This window comes from Populus euphratica, unplaced genomic scaffold, assembly GCF_000495115.2.
Source record: "Populus euphratica unplaced genomic scaffold, PopEup_1.0 scaffold177.1, whole genome shotgun sequence".
Taxonomy (NCBI): domain Eukaryota; kingdom Viridiplantae; phylum Streptophyta; class Magnoliopsida; order Malpighiales; family Salicaceae; genus Populus; species Populus euphratica.
In genome coordinates this window covers 635,718-643,917 of record NW_011499972.1, presented here as the reverse complement: position 1 = coordinate 643,917, position 8,200 = coordinate 635,718, and positions in this window count along the sequence as shown.

Below are 8,200 nucleotides of genomic sequence, written 5' to 3'. Positions count from 1 at the left end.
TAATAATAATAGTACTAATAATAATAATAATAGAAGAAGATAAAGAAGAAAGAAAAGTTGATGAGAACTATGAGATATGAGAACTTTGAGATGGAATATTAATGTAACGATTAAACAATGATAATAACAAATGTCAAGGTTAGAGGTTCCACTAATGGTATGTCAAACAAGTATAGTATAAACTCTTATTATTGAATTGGAAACCACACACAAAGGAGGTTCCAATCAGATTATAGATTGTTAACATGATTACATTAGTCATCTTATTCAATTAATGCTAATACTTGTAAATCTCGTCAAGCATTCATGATTATAACTTATGTTAACAACAAATCAAGTTCCTTTCATAATTCAGGTATCGGTTATACCATACAGTATGAGTTATAAAAATATCAAGTATTTGTTGTTCCAAGTATTATACAACATAAATCAAGATTAGTCATTTAACAAGCAAAGTATTAAAGAGTGAACAAGATAACAAATACAAAACATGTTAGTATCATACATTAAAGTCTATGTTAAGTTTACACTATACTTATTCTTACACTATTAGTGTAACGTTTTCACCTTGAAATAATAAACTTAGCTAAACATAATGAAAGAAAGAAAAATAAATAAACAAAATAAGAACATAAATAAGATAAAAGTTAACTAAGTAAAGGAAAGGAAATGAAAGGCATAAACTTGATATTAATGAAAGCAAAATATTAACATTATAAAAAATATAAAAAGAGAAAACAAGAGCATGATCTTGATATGGAAATCAAGATACTTAAATGCATGACAAATGCCTCCTTTTATAGGCCAAAATTGGAAACTATTGATTTGATCACTAATTAATGAGTGGGTGGCCAACTCTTGACTTGGTAACAATCCTTATCTTCTCTTGTCTTTCCATCCATATAAAGTAGACCTAAATCCAAGATTTACAGCTCCAGATATGACCCAATTACCAAATAGCGTTCCGGTTTGGACTACACCAACATCTCTTTTCTAAGTTTGGCCATCTTTTTTTTCTTTCAATTTCAGTTCTTAAACTTATCAATCAATCCTTTTGTTTATGTGATAAGCTTGTATTTAAAATAAATATTTACCACAAATTAAAGGTATCTTATATTATTAGATATGTTATTATAAAACATGTTTTAATTAAGAAGTTATTGATACTTCAAGTGCAAAATGATAATATAAAACCTTGATAAAAATGCATTTTTAAGTACTAATCACTTTTTTTTCCTACTTCCTATGGGATTTTCTGTTCGTTTTAGAAAAAAAAAACATGTGTTACCTAGAGTTCTTTTTTTAGTTTAGTTCAATTTAGTTTTTTTATGATGATTTTTCCTTTTAAATTAAATATAAGCATCAAATATTTTTCGTGCTTTGTTTGAATTACTTTTAAAACCCAGTCGACCTAAGCTCTAGGTTCTCTAGGTCATCAGTCAACTCATCAGTCAAGCATTTTGAGCATTAAATGGTGTATTTTGATTTTAATTTTTTCAATTTTTCCTTCTTTTAAATTTGCTCTCCACACTTGATTTTTATTTTTTATTTTTTTGGATTTTTTTTATGAATTTGTTGATTTGGAAATTTTTTATTTTTCCCTTCAGTTCAATATTTGATGATATTTTAGATTTTTGCACTCAATATTTTGATTTTTGATGTTTATTCTTATACCTTTTATCAAATTTTATTTTATTTTAAAAAAATTCATCATTAAATTCATAATCTTGATTTTTTTTACTTTTTTTGTTCATTGATTTTTATCATTCATCATTTTGTTTCTTGAAGTAACTATTAGTGTGTAATTATTGTTGTGATAATAATGTAAAAATGTTAATTTTTATTATCCATTTAATTGGAAATTATAGTACACTTCCAAACATGAATTTGATGTAAGGAAGGAGGAATATGGGTAAGTGATGGTGAGTGATGCAAACTAACATGAGTTGGTGTGGGGGAGAATAAAAAGAATCACTAAGAGCCAAATAGCTTAAGAAATAAAAAGAATAGCTAAAATGTATTAGCTTAATTGGCTAAGTTAGAACAAGATGTGTAAAACTTTCCATGATTAAAATTGTATTAATGAAAAGACTCTTGTAGCAAATTATTAAGAAGAATGGGTATATATTGATAAAGTATATTGAAATATGTATGTACATGTGTAAGTAGTGATGTATGTATAGTGTGAACATGACTTCAACGATAAAAATAGTTTACTCAAAAATGCAATTGAAACTTAGGATACTAGTAATGAATTACAAAAATGTATATTTAGTAAGTGAAAATAATAACATTGATTGTGAATGGATGATATGAAAGGATTCATAAATGCTTTACACGAGAAAGAAAAGGGGCTATAATTTGAGGAATATTTATGACTTGAAAAATAAAGTTATACATATATATATGTATATATATATATATATATATGTAATATGTATATATTTACATTGGTGTGGTTTACACATAAAAATGGGGAAAACAATTGACGAAGGAACTTCAATAATGATATATGATATGGTTGAAGAAAAATTATCAAAAGCTTTAATTAAATTATGACAATGAATTTGTTTGAATGGATTGAAATTATTTAAGAATTCACATATGTGATGGAGTTTATGAAATATTAATAATGACACCTCTTGTTTTAATAGGAGAGGCATCTAGAGCGAGATCATTTGTGATTAGAAGAGCTCACGTAGTTAGAAGAACAAATAGATGCACAAAACTCATCTTTTTTCTTTTAAAATTTAATAAAATTTTAATTATGCAATTCAAATTTGCTATGTTATATGTAATTATAAATTTAGGTTGGATATCATGGAATTATGCAATGTTGTAATTGTGAATTTGGATTGGACATGATGAGGTAATGTATGTGCATTGAGTGGACATGGTAAATGTTTGGGATGGAATAATACTTAGAGGTTAAAGTGTCGATAACTAAGAATATCATATGAAATGATACTTAGTGATTGAAGTGTCGATAACTAAGGATACGATATGAATTGATTCTTAATGACTATAATATTTGTAACCAAAGATATATTATGGATCGATAATTAGTAATTATAATGTCGATAACTAAAGAATTAGTATGGATTCACACTTAGTGACTGGAGTGTCGGTAACTAAAGATATGGCATGAAAGGATACTTAGCAACCATAAGATTAGTAGCTATAGATATGGCATGAATTGATACTTAGTATCTAGAAAGATGGTGACCTAGAAAAAAGAATGACTCAGCATTAGCAGTTAGAATGACAATAATTAAAGAAATTAATTATAAAATTTAATGACTAAAATAAAATTTAATGACTAAAAGGGTACATAACTAAAAAATTACAGCATTGCATGGTTAGTATTAAGATATTGCTGTAGATGACAAGTAAAAACTCAAATATCCGAAGAATAATGGTTTTATTTATGAAGGGTAATAATGTAATAAAAATGACCATGATATATAAGAAGTTACAAGTTACATGCATGAATGACATGAATTAACCGTGTTAAGCCTTGAAAAGTCTTATTACTTAATAGCCAAAAGAGCAGGAACCAAAGAACGGGTGTGATTGATATTTAGTAGCCAAAATATCAATAATTAAAGAATGGAAGATGTTATTTAGTTAGTTGCAATCTAATGATATAAACACCAAATTGGATATTACATGTCTTAAGGATTAAAACTCTAGAAGAAGTAACCATTTAATAAGGATGATAATGATGACATGTGGAAATTGAAAATGCACAATTGGAATAACTAAGTTGTGCTAAGTGATAATGTCACATTAATGTTAAACCATTTGAGTAACAATCTTGGAAATATTAATAAAGAATCGATACTTAAATATGTGTAAAGAAAGATAAACAACTCTCAAAATTATGAGGTGAATTGGTTACGTTGAAATTGGTAGGTTTTTCCATATTGAATGCTTTATTAATATTGGCTATGAATCATAATTAGTGAAATGTTCTTTGTTTTAGACAACAAAAGATTATGATTAGTGAAATTTTAACCATGATAATAAAATAATTAACTTAAAGCTTGAATAAGTAGTTCCTTATAGTAATGAACTACTTCAAATAAAGAGAGATTTTCCAGCATTTATTAGATATATGAGCTAATAGTAAAAAATAAAGTATGAATTATGATTGTTGAATAGAGTAATAAATCCAAAATAAAACAAAGTATGAAATATGCTTATTAAATGGACTAATGAATCATATAAATTAAGAATGAATCATGGATTAATAAATCCAAAATTTGAATTATCATATGAGAGACAATTATTGTTTTGGAATGAATGACAATATAACTTAATAGTAACATGGGAATTATATTTACCATAATTTTCTATAAATTATATAATTGTGGTAATCTAAATCCAGTCATGAAAATAATTATGTAATTCTCCTGAAGAATAAATGATTTAAAAGAATAGTAATACACTAACAAGATCTTGAAAGGATTTAAGGAAGGGTAAGAGAATTATAATACTAAGAAAGGGATATTTAATATGAAGAATGGAAATGAAATATGATAAATATATAATTTAGATAAAAGTCAATAAAAAGCTATTTATAATATGGAGTTTATTCATGACACTTTCAAAAATACTAGTCTAGTTAATTATAAAATTTATAAGTTGATAAAATTAAGATTATATGTGCTTATTGATAAATATATTTTATAATTTTACAAGTAGTTTTAATTTATGTAATTACAATGGATTATATATAATGAAAAGAATAATTTATATAAGGATGTAAAATTAATAGAATATTGTAAAAATCTTGAAATGCCAAATGAATTATTAGGCATAAAGACTTATAAGAAATACCAAAAGCTACTCATGAATTTGAGATGGTGAAATGTTATGTCTAGATTATAAGTGTTGTCATTGTCATACCTATAAGATGGAATTAAAATTTAGGTAAAGTTAATGTTTAAAGGATACTTTATTGAAATTTTGTTAAGAAAGAAAAATAAAGGTATGAATGATTAGACATTGCATATTAAAATTAGAAATGAAAGAAAAAGAATCTTTCATGGAATGGAGAATTATAAATGTGGAATGGAGTTGATTCAAAATGTTTAAAAATTCCCAAAAAATTATCTCATTTTATGTATGCAAGATAACTAGAAATTTGAAATTTAATTACTTAGAAAATTTTGAATCATTATAACGCACATGCTAGAAGGTTCACATGCAAATATTGTTAATTAACTATTTAGTTTTAAAGGTCTTTCACTACTTGGTTAATGACCTCAATGGGTTGAACTAAAGCCTATAACATACAAAGAGTTTAGATTGGGGCACCATCATATCAAATACTTCTTAAATCAAATAGACTATCTATCAGAGTTTGGTAGTTTCATGAATGTTACCCTAATAGAAACCATCAAGGCACTGCTACTTCCATATCCTAACCCACGACAATATGTGTGCTAATAAGGTGTTGTATTATGTGAGCATTGGCATAACTCTATATCCAATCCAAACAAAACAATATAAAGGTATAATGCTTTAAATGCAAGAAGTAAAATCAAATAATAAATACCCATTAGTTATTTTAGATTAAAGAAAGACATTCAAAACATGTATTAAAGCATACCAAGCACATTATTACTAAACAAATAAATCTCAACCCATACATATCCTTAATGGAGTTGTTATTATATTATAGGAGACATTGATGTGAACTAAATGCAAAAAGCAGTCACCACGTCATTTAAGATAACTAAGAATCCTAACTAGTATTTAGAGATTCTATTTAAAAGACTATTTATGTAATAGGAAAGGTAATAATCTCCTTAGATATCTTACCCAAGATAAGCCAAATTATTATTTATTTCTAATGATAAATATTCCTAATGTGTTTATATGCTATGAGTATATCTAAATTGATTTATATGTTTTTTTTTTGTTGAAGGAAAAGGAACTAAGATCTAATCCAGTGATTTGAAACTTGAGCCTAGTAACAAAGTTCAATTCTCACTTTAAAAAACAAGTGTTAGACCCGCAGAGGTGGTGAGGAAATGATAAAGTATAAGCATGTTCAAGATTACAATGGTGGAAAAATAGGCCTAAAGGCCACCACCCATACTCAATAGGCCTATGATGTGAGATCATACTAATTTAAATCAAATTTAAACGCGTACACTGAACAATGATATCCTAAAATGAGAACACATGAATAGCTCCACACACATATGGAAAACTTAAAAACAACAAATGGATTATTTTTATTTATTTGAAATATATACATATATTAAAAAATATCTCAAATAAGTTTTGAAACATAATAATATGGCATATTAAGCAATTTTATTATTCATTAATCAACACTCTATGATAATACCTCTTAACAATTCATTTATCTTAGATGGATTTATGAGTAATAAAGCTATTAATACATCATGATATTTCAAAAATAAATTATTTTAAGGATAGTTGGAGTACAATAAAGTGATATAATAGGTAATTACATTGTCCACCAATCAACACTCTAGGACGATGCCCACCAATGATATATTTATCTTAGGCTAGTTTGTGAATAATATACCCATTTACATTACAATATTTTAAGACGCGAGATATTTTAGAGGTATTTTAAATACAATAAAGTTATGTATTAATAATTTCATTACCCACCAATCAAAATTCTAAGTCAATGATCAGTGATGATATATGTATCTTAGGATGATCAATAAACAATAACACCATTAATATATCACAATATTGTAAAATAAAAGGTTTATTTTTTTAAAGATAGCTTGAATTTAATAAAGTGATATATTAAGTGATTTCAAAACTCTAAAACAATAACCAATAGAGATTCATTTATCCCATAATGGTTTGAGAATAATGAAACCATTAACACATAATAATTTAACAAAACAAAAGATATTTTAAAGATAGATTAGATTTAATAAAGGGATGTTTAAGCAATTTCATTACCCATGTATCAAAACATTAGAATAACGACCAATGATGGTTCATTTATCATAAACTAGTTGGAGCACAGTATAATCATTAACACATTATCAAATCATAAAATAAAACATATTTCAAGACATTTTGAATGCTATAAATGATGTTCTAGATGCCTTCATTACACACCAATTAACAGACAATTCATTTATCTTAGGCAAGTTTGAGAATAATAAAATTATTAATACGTTTTAAATTTATGTATTATGAATTAAACACAATATAATCATTCAAAGATAATATTAGAAAACATTAAATAATCCCAGTCATGCATAATAAATTGATAATTATCAATCCTTCATCAAAATAAAAAATAAAAAATTCCTTAAATATGTACAAAAATTTATTTGGAGTTCAAAATCAACCTTATAGACTGGTTGGGTTGGCTAAAAATTATTGGATCAAAAGGAAATGATGTTAATGTGTGCAGTTCATGTGTAGCTATCACTAATGACGTATTAGCCAACAATTATATGACTTAGGACATTCGTGACCAACTTGATAAATAACCCTCTTTTTCTTTTTTTTTTCTTCTTCACTTTTTTTTATCAATGGTGTCATCTTCACTTTTTTATCAATGGTGTCACTCATTGCTACCAAAGATGAAAAACATAAGCTCGAGAAGTTTTAGTTTGTTTTTTCTTTTGATTTCTCTCTTTATTTTTGTTAGATTAGTTTTCCTCTCTCTTCTTCTTCCTCTTTTTATCATTTTCATCTAGTTGTTTTGCTGTGAGATGTTATTTCACATGGTAATAAAGTTGTTCTTCTTCGTGATGACTATTTCAAGTAGATATTTAGGTGTTAAGGTACTGTTGGTTTCGGGTGGCGGTTGGTTTCATATTGTGACAAATACGTCAATAGATCATTTAAAAATAAAAAAAATGATTAGATTTGCTACTTAGTAATTAAATAAAACTAGTAGTCCTAAAATTGAAATTTATTTCTAGAGATTTAGGTCTTGGGTTAGTTATGTTTAAAAAAAGATAGACATCATCATTACCTTATCCTTTCACATGAAAGGTTATCATTCGTAGAAAAATGAGCAATCTATAAATGAAAAAAAAAATTATCAGACAATACAATAAACTTATCTAAAAAAGTATTGAATAACAACATGAGCCATTTTTAACACTTTATTTTTATAAGGTATTCAAGCATGCGAGATTTCACATTAAAGTATGGGCTAAATAGAATAGGCATAATT